This window comes from Capricornis sumatraensis, chromosome 15 (genome assembly GCF_032405125.1).
Source record: "Capricornis sumatraensis isolate serow.1 chromosome 15, serow.2, whole genome shotgun sequence".
Taxonomy (NCBI): Eukaryota; Metazoa; Chordata; class Mammalia; order Artiodactyla; family Bovidae; genus Capricornis; species Capricornis sumatraensis.
In genome coordinates, this window is record NC_091083.1 from 40,351,207 (window position 1) to 40,369,511 (window position 18,305).

Genomic DNA, 18,305 nt, shown 5'->3' on the forward strand with positions numbered 1-18,305 from the left:
CTTTCATTTTCACATGGTTTTTCCAGTAGTCATGCATGGATGTGCGAGTTGGACTATAAAGAAAGCTGAGCACTGAAAAAGTGATGCTTTTGAACTGTGGTGTTAGAGAAGACTCTTGAGAGTCCCTTGCACAACAGGGAGATCCAACCAGTCCATCCTATAGGAAATCAGTCCTGAATATTCATTATAAGGACTGATGTTGAAGCTGAAACTCCAATACTTTGGCCACCTGATGCAAAGAACTGACTCATTGGAAAAGACCCTGATACTGGGAAGGATTAAAGTCAGGAGGAGAAGGGGACGACAGAGGATGAGATGGTTGGATGGCATCACTGACTCAATGGACATGAGTTTGGGTAGATTCTAGGAGTTGGTGATGGACAGGGAAGACTGGAGTGCTGCACTCCATGGGGTCACAAACTGTCAGGCATGACTGAGTGACTTAATTGAACTGAACTGAGCTACTTTTGGAGATGAATGGCTTGAGTGTGAGACAAGGGTAAAGGGGGAGCATGAAATAGCCCTTCTCCCTACTGGCAGCCAAGCAGTTTCCATGACAGAGCCATACTGAGGCTATAGCATGGCTAAAAGAAGGTGGGATCAGAACCATTTTGCCAGGTGTATTCTGAAGGACTCAAGCGAGAGCACACTAGGACTTTAAACTATGCTATGTCAGCTGACATAGAACAGGGAGAGAAGAAAACTCCTGATAAATTCCTAGACAGACTACAAGAGGCTCTCTGGAAGTTTACTTATGTTGACTCTGAAAGTACAGAAGAAGCAATGATCTTAAAGATAGATTTCTCACTCAGTCAGCTTCAGATATCTGCCGTAATTTATGAAAACAGACGTTTGGACCAAATCAGTATTTAAAAACTGTTACAGCTCACTCAGATGGTATATCATGGTAAAGTATATGAGGAGGAAAGGAGGAGAAAAAAAAAAAACCTGGCAAAAGACCTAATCCCTGACAATGGCTGTTAGATCCACTCTGAAACAGCCTGATGAAAAGTGCCCAGAGTAACCCAGGTGAAAAGGGGTGGACTTGTTATTATGGTGGAAAGGAGAGACATCACAAGCGGAATTGCCATCAGGCATCTAAGCCACACCCAGCTCCATGTCCCATTTGTAAAATGACCGCACCTGGAGAGAGACTGCCCTCTAAGACACAGGCCCCTGGGTCAGACACTCAAGGCAATTGGGACTGAAAGTGCCTGGGGATTGCCACAGAAGCTCCCATCCTAATTACACGTGTGGAACACTCGGGATTAACAACTGTGGTGTGCCAATCAGTTCTTTTGGACACTGGGGCAACTTTGTCTGTGCTCATGGAAGCGCCTGGTCTGCTTTCCTCATGATCCACTACTGTTATCAGACTGTCAGGATGAGCCAAACGGTATTATTTCAGTCATCCTTTAAGCTGCAACTGGGACTCTGCTGTTTTCTCACAAGTTTCTGATCATGCTGGAGTCTCCCTCACTCCTTCTAGGGAGGAACATACTGAACATGGTCCAGGCCTCTGTTTTCACAAATACGGAGCCTACTCTTCTAATTGAACAAAATGTAAATCCTAGACTGTGGGCTGATGGGAAAACTATGGGTTGTGCACAAAATGCTATTGTTCCTGTTGTTATCAAGGTCAAAGGCCCTCACCTATTTTCACATCAAAAGCAGTATCCACTAAAGCCTGAGTGAAGGAATGGGCGAAACCTTAATGTACTGACTTCTTATGTTGTAAGTGGGATCTTAAACTCTATAGTTCAGAGCAACAATGCTCCATCTTAAAGCTGCTGTAACTCAAGGGGTATCAAAAATTCCAGGAATAGAATATCACCTGCACTGTTCCTGGAGACCACAATCTTCTGGAAAGGTTGAAAAGGCTAATGTCATTATTAAAGGACATCCATGTAAGCTAACTCAGGAAACACAAGACAGTTGGTTTAAAGTTTTACCCATGGTTTTAATGAGGGCTAGAACTGCCTCTAAGAAGAAGGGACTATGTCTATGAGACTGTTTTCATGCACAGATATTGTAATAGATCCTAAAACCTTAGAATTGACTATGTGACTCACCTTTTAGCTTCTCAACCTTCTCATCAGGGAAAGGCTTCATGTGGTGGGTTTCTCTGCTTCAAAGGGAGGACTTTCTTCAGCTCTGTGCATACCTTCACCAACAACAATCATATGTGATGTCTCATCTTTATGTGATGTCTCATCTTGATCTGATGACATCTAACAGTCCTAAAATGGACTGATGTAACAATGGAAATAATGTAACTTTTAATTTTGACTATGTTTTAGCTTGCTTTAATTGTTAATTTGCCTTACATCTGTAACTGTAAAATGGGATTTGTCTCTAACCATCTTAAAGCTTTTAAGTTACAAATAGTTGTCCAAGCTCCTATGAGTGCCACATCCTCCTCCAACTATTACTTGGGGCCCCTGGATCAGAGACCCTCAATATGAAGGTTAGGAGGATATTTTGTCTCAACAACTTAAGGATGATGCCCCTCAATAGCAGGAAGTAATTATGGAATGAAAATGACAGCCCTTTCCCTTGGCAACATAATCATCCTAAAAGAAAAGGGGGATTGAGAGAGAGTCAATTCCTAGGTAGAATGATAAGAAGTCTAGGGTCCCCAAGGAGGAGAAACGGGTCCAGAGCCCTCTAGAAGGAGAAAGGGGTCAGGCAGTCCCTAGGAGAAAAGGACAAAGGTTATTTTCTACATTGCTTTGTCTTAGTGAATATAACAATGTATCTTGCTTGAGAACATGTTTCTCCTTAACAAGAACTTCTGACTAATCCTGTCATCTTAAAATGTATATTATGGGAGTGCGTCTGGTAAGATATTTCTATTGTTTGTTCTAATCTTGTTCAGTTAAGATGTATGTTGTGGGAGTGGGTTTGAAAAAAGTATATAAAGCCTTGATAAGACTAGCTAGGGGGGCACTCTGCCTCCCCCTTCTGAAGTCTATGTCAGAAGCTTTCTCTGTCTTTTTTTTATACTTTAATAAAACTATGCATCACAAAAGCTCTTGTGTGATCAAGCCTGGTCCCTGGTCCAGAAGAAGCTGAATTTTCTTCTTCAGAGATCACAAATCCAACATCACTACCATAAGCTATCATCTGATTGGCCTGTTTTTGTTTTTTCCTATTCTAAATCACACTGAAATGAACATACTTATTCTACTTTGTGAGCACCTGTCCAATAATTAGGACAAATTCCCAGAAGTGTAGTGGGCAGGTCAAAGGTACTCCATTTTAAATTTTAAAATCTTTTGATTTGTTGCAAAGTTATATTTTAAAAGTGTACCAATTTACAAATTTTCCTCAGCAGAATATGTGTTTATTTGCACACAACTTTCCCCAAACCATGCAACCTTCCCCAAACCAGGGCTTCCCTGGTGGCTCAGAGGTTAAAGCGTCTGCCTCCAATGTGGGAAACCTGGGTTCGATCCCTGGGTCAGGAAGATCCCCTGGAGAAAGAAATGGCAACCCACTCCAGTATTCTTGCCTGGAGAATCCCATGGACAGAGGAGCTTGGTAGGCTACAGTCCATCAGGTCACAAAGAGTCAGACACGACTGAGTGACTTCACTTTCACTTTCCCCAAACCTTCAGTCTTGCTATAATATTGATTAATCTAATAAGAAGACAAGGTGTATCACTTTTGGTTTAACTTGCATCCCTTGATTAATCAAAAAGTCAAATATTTCTTTCATATATTTCGAATGATTAGCATTTTGGATTCTCTGTGTGTATGTGAACCACCTGTTTATGTCCCTGGTCTGTTTTTCCATATGGGGTACTAGATTTTTCCAACTCTTAAAGGCACATAATTCTATTTGATTTTCTGTTTTCCTGATTCCTCATTTTGGATCTGTAGAGTCACCTATATACAATTATTCTGCTTACTCTAATACAATACCCTTCCTTTACCCACCCCGCCCCCCCGCCCCCCGCCACATACACAGTGTGCAGCCTCACCGTTTGTTTTACTCACCTAGAATAAGAAATGGTGAATTTGCAACTATGATAGTAAATGGCACCCCAATGTACGACATCAGGCCAAAGCTGCTCACCATTGTCAAGGCAGCAGAAATGACTCCAAAGGCTGCAACCCACATTTTGTTTCATATACAGTCACACTTGTACATTTAGAGGGAAAAGTTATGAAACTTGTGGTGGTAACTTCCATACTGAAATTCCATCAATTCATAACATTCTTGACCCAGACACCTCTTCAGAGCCCTCTTGCGCAATAATTCCCATACCTGTCTGCTGAAGAACTTCAATTTCCAGGCACTAACCTAGATGAACTGAACAGAAGAGAGGCAGAGGAGTGGGAACAGAGAAGTTGGGAATCTGTGCTGTTGCCAAACTATACTGGTTAATTCTTATGCAGTGAGCCAAACTTGAATCCACCCACTGGCCTTTCAGAACTACAAAGATATACTAAAGCATTGAAAATAGCTACTTCCACTCTAATCTGCAAAGGAGTGTGAATGGAAGCAAGCAATATGAAAGTGCCCATGTCTAGGTATCTTCTCACCCACTTATGAGTCCAATTAGCCATAAACACAACCCTAAATATATCCTGTATGTCAACGCTAGTTTAAAGTATTGTGGCTAACAAAAAGAATGAAAGCCTCCTTCTAGAAGATGTTCGTGGTCCTCCTCTGCTAAAGACATGTGCTCTAGAAAAGGGGCTGTGTGTGTGTGTGTGCGCGCGCACTCAGTCTTCTCTTCATGAAATTTTCCAGGCAAGAACACTGGAGTGGGTTACCATTTCCTTCTTCAGGGTGTCTTCCCAGCATAAGGATCAAAACGAAGTCTCTTGCATCTCCTGCACTGGCAGGCAGCTTCTATACCACTGTGCCACCTGGGGGAGTTCCAAAGGATATACAAATAATGAATAAACACATTAAAAAAGATAATCATGGTTAGAATGTGGAGAAATTGGGAAACTTATACATTGCTGGTAGGAGATAAAATGGTCTATCCTCTACGGAAAATAGTTTGGTTGTTCTTCAAAAAGCTAACCAGTGAATTATTTTACAACCCACTAATTCCACTCCTAGGTATATACTGAAAAGAACTGAAAACAGGAGCTTGAACAGAGATTTGGACACCATGGTTAACTGCAGCATTATTCACTACAGTCAAAAATATTTCAAGTGCCCATAAACAGATAGGTAGATGAACAAGTGTGTTATATATATATAATGGAATATTATTCAGCCATGTAAAGGAACTCCTGCTACAACATGGATCAACCTTGAAAACATTATGATAAGTGAAATAAGTCAATCACAAAAGGACAAATATGGTGTGATCCCACTTATAGGAAATTTCTAGAATAATCAAATTCATAGAAACAGAAACTGGATTAAAAATTAGCCAAGTTTTGGGGGAGACAATGGGGGGTTATTACTTAATGGTTACAGAGTTTGTTTGAGGTGATAGAAAACATTCATAAAGTGATAGTTGTGATGGTTGCACAACACTGTGCATGTAATTAACACCACTGATCTGTACACTTAAAAATGGCTTTGGAAATGGTACATTTTATGTCATAAATGTTATATACACATTATAACTATTACTATAATAAAATATTTTTTAGAGTTTATAAGACTAATAAAATTGTTTTACCTGTAGCATGATACAATTGCAAATAATATGATTATTATTAAGTGAAACAAGGGGACCACGGTCATAGAAGTTGCCTCAAATTCCAGTTGTCTAGAAAGTGATGAAAAGTAGAGGACCTGCCACAAAAATATATTCAGGTAAATAATATTCAATTCTGATATTGTGTGTGAGTTACATATGATATTGAAACACTACAACTTATTGATCTAAACATTAAAATTCAGTAAAAAATCAAAATATATGGATTATGGTTTTAGAATAAAGAAGATAATAAAGATTTGATTCTTCCCACAAATCTCATGCTTTTCAATGTTGCTTTCAAAAATCTAAAGTTTAAAACTCCTGAATATACAAAATCTGAATCTTATATAAAAGAGTGAAAGCATTAATAACTATAGACATATGAATTTTCCTAAACTATTTATTCACTATATTTTACTATTTTAGCTGTATAAACATCATTTCAGACAGGCCTGAATATTAAAATAATTTTTTAAGAAGATGTCTTCTCATCTTCATCAGTTTTATTCAGAGTATTAGGTTTGCCAGCACAAAAATTACTGAACAGCTAATATGTGCCTGGCACTATGCTATAATTTACTTTTAAAATGTTCGTCTTTCTTTCTCAAAAACATCATGGAACTTTTGTTTAAAGTTTTTCTTTTTTATTCCAATGAACTCCAAAGAAAGTTGAGGGGGCTCCTAGAAACAGCAAAGGCTTAAACTTGAGTAAGAATTTCAGAGTAACTTGACCAGAAAACCAAACTAAACCTGAAGATCAACATCTGGACTGAACAGACCTCCCCTGAGAATGTCCAATTTGTGTTTTTAACCAGAATGTTACCAAGGATTTAAGATTTGTGGCATTCTTCTCTCTTTCTCTCTCTTTTTTTAAGGTCCTATCTCTTTTTACTTTATTTTTTAAAAAGTTATTGTAGTGTAGTTGCTTTACAATGTTGTGTTAGTTTCATGTGTACAGCAAAGTGAATCAGTTATTCACATATCCACTCTTCTTTAGAATCTACTGTGGCTTTCTTCAGTGTTCTAGTTTAAGAAAATTGGATCAAGGATCAAATAAAGCAGAGCACACTTAGCTTCCAGTCAAGGACTCTGATAATCTGGGAGTGCTGCTGCTATGGTCCCTGGAACAAGTCCTCCTACCCCTCCCACCTTCTCCAGGCCTCCCTATAAACACCAGCAGCTAGGTCCCTTGATCACCTTCAAGGCCAGACTCTTTTCAAGGCTGTCAACCTTCCTCAGGAAATGGATCAACCAGCCTTGCTACGTTCATTTTCCTCTCCTTCACCTGTCTTCAGATAGTACTGCAGCCACATGGCTTTGGCCTGGCTCAGCTGCATGCTCTCAGCTAAGACAGTTCCTCCCAGGATGTTGGCTAGGTAGATGATCTGACAGGCTAGGCTGTAGACGGGGAAGGTGATGGTTTTCAGGTTGAGGCCCTTGTTCCTTTTCTCGCCGGAACAAGAATGGGTTGGGAGGAGGGGGGACACAGGAGCCCTGGTTCTTAGCACACACCTTGATGTAGGGGATCTGGGTTCCATTGTCCTGTGTCACGGTCAAAGCCTGCACCGCACCTTCCACCTTGCTAATTTCTTCTAAGATTTCCGGCTCCAGCAGTGTCTCAGTGTTGGAGACCACTAGGATAGAGGCATAATTGACCTCGGTGCTCTTCCTGGAGATGGAGAAGATGAGAGAGTCGTTGGCAGGGAAATGTTCCTGCGCAAAGCGTCACTCACCCTTGGCGGGTCTCCCTACTGGACGACCTCCCTTGAGGTCGTCGTCTTCATCCTGGGGCAGGTAAATCAGGCCAGTGCCGAGAACGGCCGTTAACACCATGGCCGTTAACACCATGGTAGGAAGACCCAGGGGTGCGAGCCCACCTTCCAGCCCAACTGCCTGAAGGCCCAGGACAGCGGTGCCTCCAGGCAGTTGGTGTGGCAGCAGGGCTGCTGGGCCAGTTGGTTCTCAGACCGCGATGCTGGCGGAGGTAGTTGAGCCTCCGCCGCGACTCGGAAGGGGCTCTGCCTTCTGCCCCGCCGCCCAGCCAAGCTCGGTTCCCGGTCTTGACTGGAGGCCGAGGGCGGCTCAGGCTCTAGGCCAGGCCCTGCGGGGGTACAGATCTTTCTCTCCAGGTCAGGCCCCGTCTCCTACCTGGGTCCCTGGGATTCGCACACAGGCTTTTGCCCTAACTCCCACTCCGCCTCCTGTGCAACCTTGAGGGATTAAGGCTCATTTCCAGGAATAAAGACCACATTCTCAAACAGCACAAATGATCAGAAAGGAGCTGTTGGACTGAGCGCCCCTCTCCACCCAAGAGTTTCCTGGAGAAGTTCCAAGCGAGTCTGTTTGAACCCGGGCTATTCGCTACCGAATGCTAGAGTGTTCTTGGTGGTCACGTGGTAGCCTCAGTTCAGGTCAGGTCAAGTGAGTCCCTCAGTCATGTCTGACTCTTTGCGACCCCATGGGCTGCAGCATGCCAGGCCTCCCTGTACTTCACCAACTCCCTGAACTTGCTCAAACTCATGTCCATCGAGTCAGTGATGCCACCCAACTATCTCATCTTCTGTCAGCCCCTTCTCCTCCCACCTTCAGTCCTTCCCATTATTAGGGTCTTTTCCAATGAGTCAGCTCTTCGCATCAGGTGGCCAAAGTATTGAAGTTTCAGCTTCAGCAATAGCCCTTCCAATAAATATTCAGGACTGATTTCCTTTAGGATGGACTGGTTGGATCTCCTTGCAGTCCAAGGGAGTCAAGAGTCTTCTCCAACACCACAGTTCAAAAGCATCAGTTCTTCAGTGCTCCATTCCAGTACTCTTGCCTGGAAAATCCCATGGACGGAGGAGCAGTCCATGGGGTCACTAAGAGTCAGACATGACTGACTTCACTTTCACTTTTCACTTTCCACTTTCATGCACTGGAGAAGGAAATGGCAACCCATTCCAATATTCTTGCTTGGAGAATACCAGGGATGGGGGAGCCTGGTGGGCTGCCGTTTATGGGGTTGCAGAGTCGGACACAACTGAAGCGACTAAGCAGCAGCAAGCTAACAAATGTCTTTTTCTTAGAGCACAAGAACTGTATCTGTGAGATGATTTTGTAGAAGGGGATTTATTGGACCAAAGAATATCCCATTTTAATTTTCTTAGTTATTGATAAAATCCATAGAATTGGAGCTTACCCAGTGGCTCAGCAGGTAAAGAATCTGTTTGCAATGCGGGAGACACAGGAGAAGTGGGTCTGATCCCTGGGTGGGGAAGATATCCTGGAGAAGGACATGCAAACCCACAGTATCCTTGCCTGGAAAATCCCATGGACAGAAGAGGCTGGCAGGCTACAGTCCACAGGGTTGCAAAGAGTCAGACACGACTGAGCAACTTCACTCACTCACTCACTGAAGTTGTATCAATTTACACCCTCATAAGCAGTGTATGAAGTTTTTTGTCACAGCCTATTCCAGAATGTCATTAAAGTGTTTGATTTGTGTCATTGGTCTCTCAATTTGATTTGACTTTTTAAAATTTATTGCTTAGACTCACCATATTTCCTCTTTGGGTGAATTGTCATAGCTTTTCCTGGTTTCCCTTTTGGACAATTCAAACTTTCTTCTTCACTGTTGAAACTATGAAATTAAAAGATGCTTGTTCCCTGGAAGGAAAGTTATGACCAATCTAGACAGCATATTAAAAAGCAGAGACATTACTTTGCCAACAAAGGTCCATCTAGTCAAAGCTATGGTTTCTCCAGTAGTCATGTATGGATGTGAGAGTTGGACTATAAAGAAAGCTGAGTACCGAAGAATTGATACTTTTGAACTGTGATGTTGGAGAAGACTCTTGAGAATCCCTTGGACGGCAAGGAGATCCAACCAGTCCATCCTAAAGGAAATCAGTCCTGAATGTTCTTTGGAAGGACTGATGTTGCAGCTGAAACTCCAATACTTTGGCCACCTGTTGCCAAGAGCTGACTCACTTGAAAAGACCCTGATGCTGGGAACAATTAAAGGCACAAAGAGAAGGGGATGACAGAGGGTGAAATGGTTGGATGGCATCACCAGCTCAATGGACATGAGTCTGAGTAAACTCTGGGAGTTGGTGATGGACAAGGGAGGCCTGGCATGCTGCAGTCTATGGGGTCGCCAAGAGTCGGACACAACTGAGTGACTGAACTGAACTGGTAGAAACTATTCATGTACTAAGGAAATAATCACTTGTTCCTGTATTTTGAGTGATGAATATCCCCCTACCTTGCTCTCCCACCCCCATTCTGCTGGTTGCCATGCCTTAAGTTTGTAGTTGAATTAACTTAATTTTTAAAATGAATTCTAGATTTTGTTGCATATTAGACACTCGTTTCCCTTGCACTATGGCTTTCCTTGTGGCTCAGCTGGTAAAGAATCTGCCTGCAGTTTGGGAGACCTGGGTTTGATCCCTGGGTTGAGAAGACCCCTGGAGAAGCAAAAGGCTACCCACACCAGTATTCTGGCCTGGAGAATACCATTTGCAAAAAGGCAGACACAGCTGAGCAACTTTCACTTTCACTTTCCATTGCAGTAATTATAATCTACTTTAAAATTTACTTATATTCCTTTTTTAAATTGTTGAAGTATAGTTGATTTATAATTGTGTTAATTTCTGGTGTATAGCAAAGTGATTCAACTATACATGTAAGTTTACTTTTTGTTTTTTAAGATCGTCAAACATTTTATTCAGCTATTGCAGTAGCAGAGAAACTTCAGTGTAAGCTTAGCTCATCTTTGCTGAAACAAAAGATGGGAGTAAGAGGGTAGCAGGCAGGAAGGTGAGGGGTCTCCAAATGGAGGAAATAGGCTGCAAGTGTCAGACATTTTTATCTCTCTCTTAAGGGGAATGAGGAAACAAACTACAAGTGTCAGATTTTTTTCCTTCTCTATGCAAATTTAAAAGAAGATTTCTTTTGAAATTCTGTGTTGCCATGACTACACCTGGTTCCAACTGAACTTAACTTTTCTCAAACCTTGAGCTAACCAATGGGTTTTTTCTTATGGAAATGTTTTTCTTAAGCCATGTTAATGAACTATGTACTTACCTTGACCCTGTCTTTCTTCAAGTCTGTTCTGCCTAAGACCTAGAACCAACTTGACAAGCCAGTATATTTTATTCATGCAAATGCTCTCTTAAGCTATGTTAATGAGACTATGTCTTTGCTTGGAAACCTGCCTTTCTTCAAGATTCATGTCAATCATTTTATGGCCCAGGACAACTCACCTTGTGCTAATGTTATCTCAAAACGCATGTTGTGGGTGAGGGGCCTGGTGCTACTCTGAGTTTTGAGATATTTCATTTTTCTAATTAGTAGCCTGCTGATAGGAATATAACATAGTGCTGAAGGCTAGCAGGAGGGCACTCTTTCTGCCCTCTTCTGATATCTACGTCAGAAGCTTTGTCTATCCCTTTTTTACTTCAATAAAACTTTATCACACAAAAGCTCCGAGTGATCAAGACTCGTCACTGGTCCCAGATTCAATTCCTCTCTTCTGGAGGCCAAGAATCCTGGCATCTTTCACAGCTAAGCAACAATCTTTCAGGAGGTTTCTATTTATTTATTTACTTGGAGAATAATTGCTTTACAATGTTGTGTTACTTTTGTTGGGGCTAGTGTGAGGAAAGCAGGAGAGACTCCATCTTGAAGCCTGTCATCCATCTTAAAGACAGGATGCAAACTGGGCCTGAGCCCTGCCCAAGAGTAAGGAAACCGTTGCTAATGAAAACCAGGTCTCCTGGAGACTTCCCTCCCTACAGATGGCAAACAGAGACTGTGGTTGAGGTCAGGCTGCCCCTGTTACATTAACCATGGAGACATCCCCCTGTGATGTATAATCAGTGTTTCCCCCCTTTCACCTTAATTGTTTGTTCTCCTAGCACCTACTTGTTGTAAAACTCAGTCATATACAACAAAGAGGTTGCTAACATGTAACCAGTCACATAGCAGTATTAGTAGAAGCACACTGACTGAAACAACCCACCCTGGCCAGGCGCTATAGTAACTATTTGCATGAGTTGTTTTAAGACAGGAGGTCCTGGTAAGGAACACAGAATTAATAAACCACCACCAACTGGAAGAGTTCAGGAAAGGTTAAAAGGAGACACCACATGTCTGACCACCTCACAGAATCTCTAGCATCCATCTTGGCTGAACAAGGCATGCATCACCAGGAAGGAATCTGAGTCAGAATGACTGGCTAAAGACAATCCGGAAGCTAATCCCTTCACCATAAAAACCTGAGACTGTGAGCCTGGCAGAGATGTTCTCCTGGGTCCCCTTAACCCCACCTGGGTACCCTTTCCCATTCGATCTCTTGCTTTGTCAGCACATGTGTCTCCTAGACAATCCATTTCTGAGTGTTAGACAAGAGCCCAGTTTCAAGCCCTGGAAGGGGTCCCCCTTCCTGCAACAGCACGGGATATAAAACTGGGCCTCTAAGAAACATCAGGGTTCCTTGTTGGGAACTGATTCCCCTTAGACCCTGCTGGTGTAATAAACTCTACTCCACTGTCTTGAGTGTCCTCTGAGGTATGTTGTGCAACTACAGATTCCAAAACACTTTCTGCTGTATAGCAATGTGAATCAGGCATAACTGCATATATATATCCCCTCCATCTTGAGCCTCTCTCCCACCTCATCCATCCTACCGCTCTAGGTCATTGTAGAGTGTCAAGCTGGTCTCCCTGTGTCATATGGCAGCTTCCCACTTGCTATCTACTTCATACATGGTACTGTTTATAGGTCAACGTTACTTTCTCAATTTATCCCACACTCTTCTTCCCCCGCTGTGTTCATAAGTCCTTTATGTCTGCATCTCCATTCCTTCCCTACAGATAGCGTTATCAGTACAATTTTTCTAGATTGAACATGTGTTAACATACAATATTTTTCTCTTTTGAACTTACTTAGCTCTGTGTAACAAGCTCTAGGTTCATCCACCTCACTACAGCTGAGTTAAATCCATTCCCTTTTATGGCTGAGTAATAATATTCCATTGTTATATACATGCCACAACTTCTTTATCCACTCATCTGTCCATGAACATCAAGATCATTTCCGTGTCCTGGCTATTGTAAATAGTGCTGCAGTGAACATTGGGGTGCATGTGTCTTTGAACTGTGGTTTTTCTCAGGGTGTATGCACAGTACTGGGATTGCTGAGTGATGTGGTAGTTTTATGCCTAGTTTGTTAAGGAATCTCCATGCTATTCTACATGGTAGCTGTATAAATTTGCATTCCTACCAACCGTGCAGGAGGGTTGCCTGTTCTCCACATCCTCTCCATAATGTATTGTTTGTAGATTTTTTGATGATGGCTATTCTGATCAGTGTGAGGTGATATCGCATTATAGTTTTGATTTGCATTTTTCTAATAATCAATCAGCTGGATGAAGCACAAGCCGGAATCAAGATTGCTAGGAGAAAAATCAATAACCTCAGATATGCAGATGACACCACCCTTATGGCAGAAAATGAAGAAGAACAAAAGAGTCTCTTGATGAAAGTGAAAGAGGAGAGTCAAAAAGTTGGCTTAAAGCTCAACATTCAGAAAACGAAGATTATGGCATCTGGTCCCATCACTTCATGGGAAATAGATGGGGAAACAGTGGAAACAGTGGCTGACTATATTTTGGGGCTCCAACATCACGGCAGATAGTGACTGCGTCCATGAAATTAAAAGAAGCTTACTCATTGAAAGGTAGGTTATGACCAACCTAGATAGCATATTAAAAAGCAGAGACAGTACTTTGTCAACAAAGGTCCACCTAGTCAAGGCTATGGTTTTTCCAGTAGTCATGTATGGATGTGAGAATTGGACTATAAAGAAAGCCGAGTGCCAAAGAATTGATGCTTTTGAACTGTGGTGTTGGAGAAGACTCTTGAGAGTCCCTTGGACTGCAAGGAGATCCAACCTGTCCATCCTAAAAGAGATCAGTCCCGAGTGTTCATTGGAAGGACTGACATTGAAGCTGAAACTCCAATACTTTGGCCACTTGATGTGAAGAACTGACTCATTTGAAAAGACCCTGATGCTGGGAAATATTGAGAGCAGGAGGAGAAGGGGATGATGAACGATGAGATGGTTGGATAGTATCACCGACTCAATGGACATGAGTTTGGGTAAAGTCTGGGAGTTGGGGATGGACAAGGAGTACTGGCATGCTGCCAGTGCATGGGGTCACAAAGAGCTGGACACAACTGCATGACTGAACTGAACTAAATAATTAGCAAATTACTATATTTATCATAAGATTATTATAAACTCTCTGTCTCCTGAGAAACCTGTATGTGGGTCAGGAAGCAACAGTTAGAATCAAACATGCAACTGATTGAAAATTGGGAAAGGAGTATGACAAGGCTACATATTGTCAACTTGTTTATTTAACTTCTGTGCAGAGTATGTCATCTGAAATGCCAGGCTGGATGAATCACAAGCTGGAATCAAGATTTCTGCAAGAAATATCAACAACCTCAGATATGCAGATGTGTTGTTGTTTAGTCACTCAGTTGTATCTGACTCTTTGCGACTGCAGCACTCCAGGCTACCCTGCCCTTCACCATCTCCTGGAGCTTGCTTAAACCCATGTCCATGGAGTTGGTAATGCCTTCCAACCATCTCACCCTCTGTTGCCCCTTCTCCTCCTGCCTTCAACCTTTCCCAGCATCAGGGTCTTTTCTAATGATCCAGTGCTTCCCATCAAGTGGCTAAAGTGTTGGAGCTTCAGCTTCAACAGCAGTCCTTCCAATGAATATTCAGGACTGATTTCCTTTAGGATTGACTGGTTTGATCTCCTTGCAGTCCAAGGAACTCTCAAGAGTCTTCCCCAACACCACAGTTCTCTGGTGCTCAGCTTTCTTTATGGTCCAACTGTCACATTCATACATGACTACTGGAAAAACCATAGCTTTGATTAGATGGAGCTTTGTCAGAAAAGTAATATCTCTGTTTTTTAATATGTTGTCTAGGTTGATCATAGCTTTCTTCCAAGGTGCAAGTGTCTTTTAATTTCATGGCTGCGGTCACCATCTGCAGTGATTTTGGGAGCCCAAGAAAATAAAGTCTCTCACTGTTTCCATTGTTTCGCTATTTATTTGCCATGAAGTGATGGGACGGGAAGCCATGATGTTAGTTTTTTGAATGTTGAGTTTTAAGCTAGCTTTTCCACTCTCCTCCTTCACTTTCATCAAGAGGCTCTTTAGTTCTGCTTCACATTCTGCCATAAAGGTGAATGTAGAAAATGATACCACTCTAATGGCAGAAAATGAGGAAAAACTAGGGCCTCTTGATGAAGGTGAAAGAGAATAGCCCACCATGCTCCTCTGTCCATGGCATTTCCCAGGCAAGAATACTGGAGAGGGTTGTCATTTCTTTCTCCAGGGGAATCTCTCTGACCCAGGGATCAAACTTGCATCTATTGCGTCTCCTGCATTGACAGGAGGATTCTTCACCACTAGCATTACCTGACTTCCTAAGAACATGGACTATCTGCAGTGCCTTCCAAGCCTGCAGATTGAAATTGTGACATATTTTGTATTCCCCTTTGCAATCTGTAGTTTGAATTTGAGATCGTTAGATAGAGTTCTTGGTTTTGGCTTTTTTGGAGAATTTAAGTCTATCAAACAAAATCCTTTGTGACAGCTCCATGAAAGCTCTTAGAAGGAAGATTTCAGAACTTGAACTTCAGCTTTAGAAATCAGATATCTAGAAAGAAATGATAGCTCATTTTCCACAAATAAATTTAAAATATAACGTTTAAAACTTTCCAGAGTGAAGCTCTGGGAAGTGATAGCATTTGGGCACTAGTTTTGATAATGGGTAATTTAAACAACATGTGGTAACATTTACAAAAATGTGTAAGTGATTAAAATTAATTCATTAAGTATTTGTATTTCTGTCATGTACTTGCATAGGTATTTCCTGAGTCTATAGGATCAGTGGTTCTTTTCATGACATAGCATACAGCAAGCAGATGGAAAACATTAACTACTATTTTCCATACTTGTCAAAAATATTTTGTAATCATTACTCTGTATATACTTCTTGTACTAAATCACAATAGAGAAAATATTCATCATAAGTGGACCACTGGTGTGAAAGGAAAAATAAACTAGATAGACTTTAAAAGGAAAATAAATATGAGCTGGATCTTGAGTAGTAATTTCAAATTAAAAACCATGAGAAATAAGATTGGATTTTGTATTCTTGTGTCCTTATACAACATTTCTATGTATTTTTACCATCCACAGAGCCTGGGCTATATCTGATACTTCACAAATCACCTCTGAGAGCTAGTGACAATTTTTCATCAATGCAAACTTGATAACTAGCTGATAAAGCAGATTCTGAACCAGTTGGTCCAATTCTATCATTGGTACTAAATTAGCTAAGGCCTCCATTTTTAATCTTTGTCATAGTTTGAGGATTTTTAAAATGTTATAAATTACCATTGATGTTTTTAACGTCAGAGCTAAAGAATTTTAGAGCTAGTAAGAAGACAGGCAGTCATCTGGTCCACACCTTTTATTTTATACCAAACTGATGCATTTGCACAGAATTTAAATGGTTTTTCCATGTTGATTGGAAGTTGTTATTTCTACTTTGCCTCTTGATTTTTTTTTATCCTCTTTTTTGCAAAAGAAATTCTGAAACTCTGGTGATTTTTCTTTTGTCTATTTTTTGATATGACTAATAGCTTTCCAGGTGGCTCAGTGGTAAAGAATCTGCCTGAAGATCCAGCAGATGCCAGAGTTCAATCCCTGAGATGGGAAGATCCCCTGCAGGAGGAAATGGCAACCCACACCAGTATTCTTGCCTGGAGAATCCCATGGACAGAGGAACCTGGTGGACTACAGACCATGGGATCACAGAGTCAAGTCGGATGCACATACACACACACGTACACTTCTTGGTTTGCTATTTGTAATTTTCTTTAGGCTGTTCAGTAGAAATTGCTGCTGTGAGTCTATAACCTGTTGAATTCTCAGTGACTAGCAGAGAAAGTCCTTATTATCTGGATAACTGTCTTCTTATACCTTTGTAGTACTACCTGCTGGTTAATTAACATAAAGAAATTAGAACTCTGTTAGGTTAAAAAAAAAAAACTTTTGAAAAAGTACCTTAAAAAAGGTACTTTATTAAATGTACACTGTAGACTCTTACAAAACAACTTATGTTTGGAAGGTCTTGGGTGTAGGTGGGCCTTGGAAACTTCTGGAACCAAACTTTGAATGCCATCAAGATTTCCAGTGGCTTGTCCTTTTCTTTTTTTTGGTCGGCCTTGCATTCCTTCTTTCTGAATACAAACGAATTTTTCTCCAAAAATACACTATCATGTTTGAGTATTCCAATTCTGGTCATAAAATTCTAGATAAAGGACACTGACTGGCTTAGCCTCAATCACATACCTGCTTACAGACAGGTCAACTCAGGCCAGGAGATGAATTACTGGAGTTACAGCATCTTGTCTCCAGGGAGCACTCTTGGCTCCAATCAGTGGTATCCAGGAAGTAAGATCATTCATCTTCCACCAGAACCATGAATTACTGGAGAAAGAGTAGTTCCAAGAAAAGTGGATTCTGGAGGAACAGTTGTCTTATGGGTCAGTGTGTGACCAGACTCGAGATTTGCTCTCCATATTTTCTTAAGTCACCATTCCAATCTCTCCTTTCCCCAGACATGTAGGAATAAGTCAGAGAATTTAAAGCAAATTAGTCTTTAAATTTTACCCACACATCTTTATACCAGTGCTGGGATTTTTAACAGGAATTATGCAATTACAATTTTTAATTGTGTAGTAGATGATACATATAAAAGTTCATAAGTGACATTGATGTAAATTAGGAAACATAAAAATAAATCCCTGTGAATCCATGACCTAAGTTGAGGAAATAACATATTATAAACACGGCTAAACCTGCAGTGTGTACACTCTGTAACCTTCCTCAAAAAAGTGAAGTGAAATGTTAGTTGCTTAGTCACGTCCAACTCTACAACCCCATGGACTATAGCCCACCAGGATCTGCTCTCCATGGGATTCTCCAGGCAAGGATACTGGAGTGTGGAGCCATTCCCTTCTCCAGATCTTCCCCACCCAGGGATCAAATCCAGGTCTCTGGCATTTGAGGCAGATTCTTTACCAGGGGAGCCTCTGACACCTTACTTAATACAGTAGAAAACTATTACTATAGTTTCATTTGTTGGCAGGAAGACAATGGAAGTAGTAAAGGAGATAGGCTTTGAATCAGAATTCTACCTTTTCCACTTTCTACATGAATGAGATTAGGTGAATTACTTCATTTCCCTGTACTTCCTTCTAGTCTTCACCTGTGAAATGGGATTAAACTGTTTCCTTTAGTAGACATATTCATTAACAAGGGACAAGTTAAACAACTGTCTGCTATTGGGCACAGAAAGAGAAATCAGATTTTTTGTTTTCAAATGGGAATGAAAGAAAGAGTTCTCCTGTGTTTTTCTGGCAATAGGAGCAAAAACTAATTACATTTCACTTAGAAAGTAGACGATATGAAAGAATCTAAATATCTTTCAGTTCAGTTCAGCTCAGTTCAGTCACTCAGTCATGTCCGACTCTTTGCAACCCCATGAATTGCAGCA

At 41.3% G+C, this 18,305-nt stretch overlaps 1 pseudogene; it reads right to left on the minus strand.

Annotated features, from left to right (window-relative positions):
* Nucleotides 1-10,943, minus strand: part of LOC138091095 (patched domain-containing protein 3-like) — a 140,889-nt pseudogene extending 129,946 nt beyond the window's left edge.
* Between the last annotated feature and the right edge of the window lie 7,362 nt (nucleotides 10,944-18,305).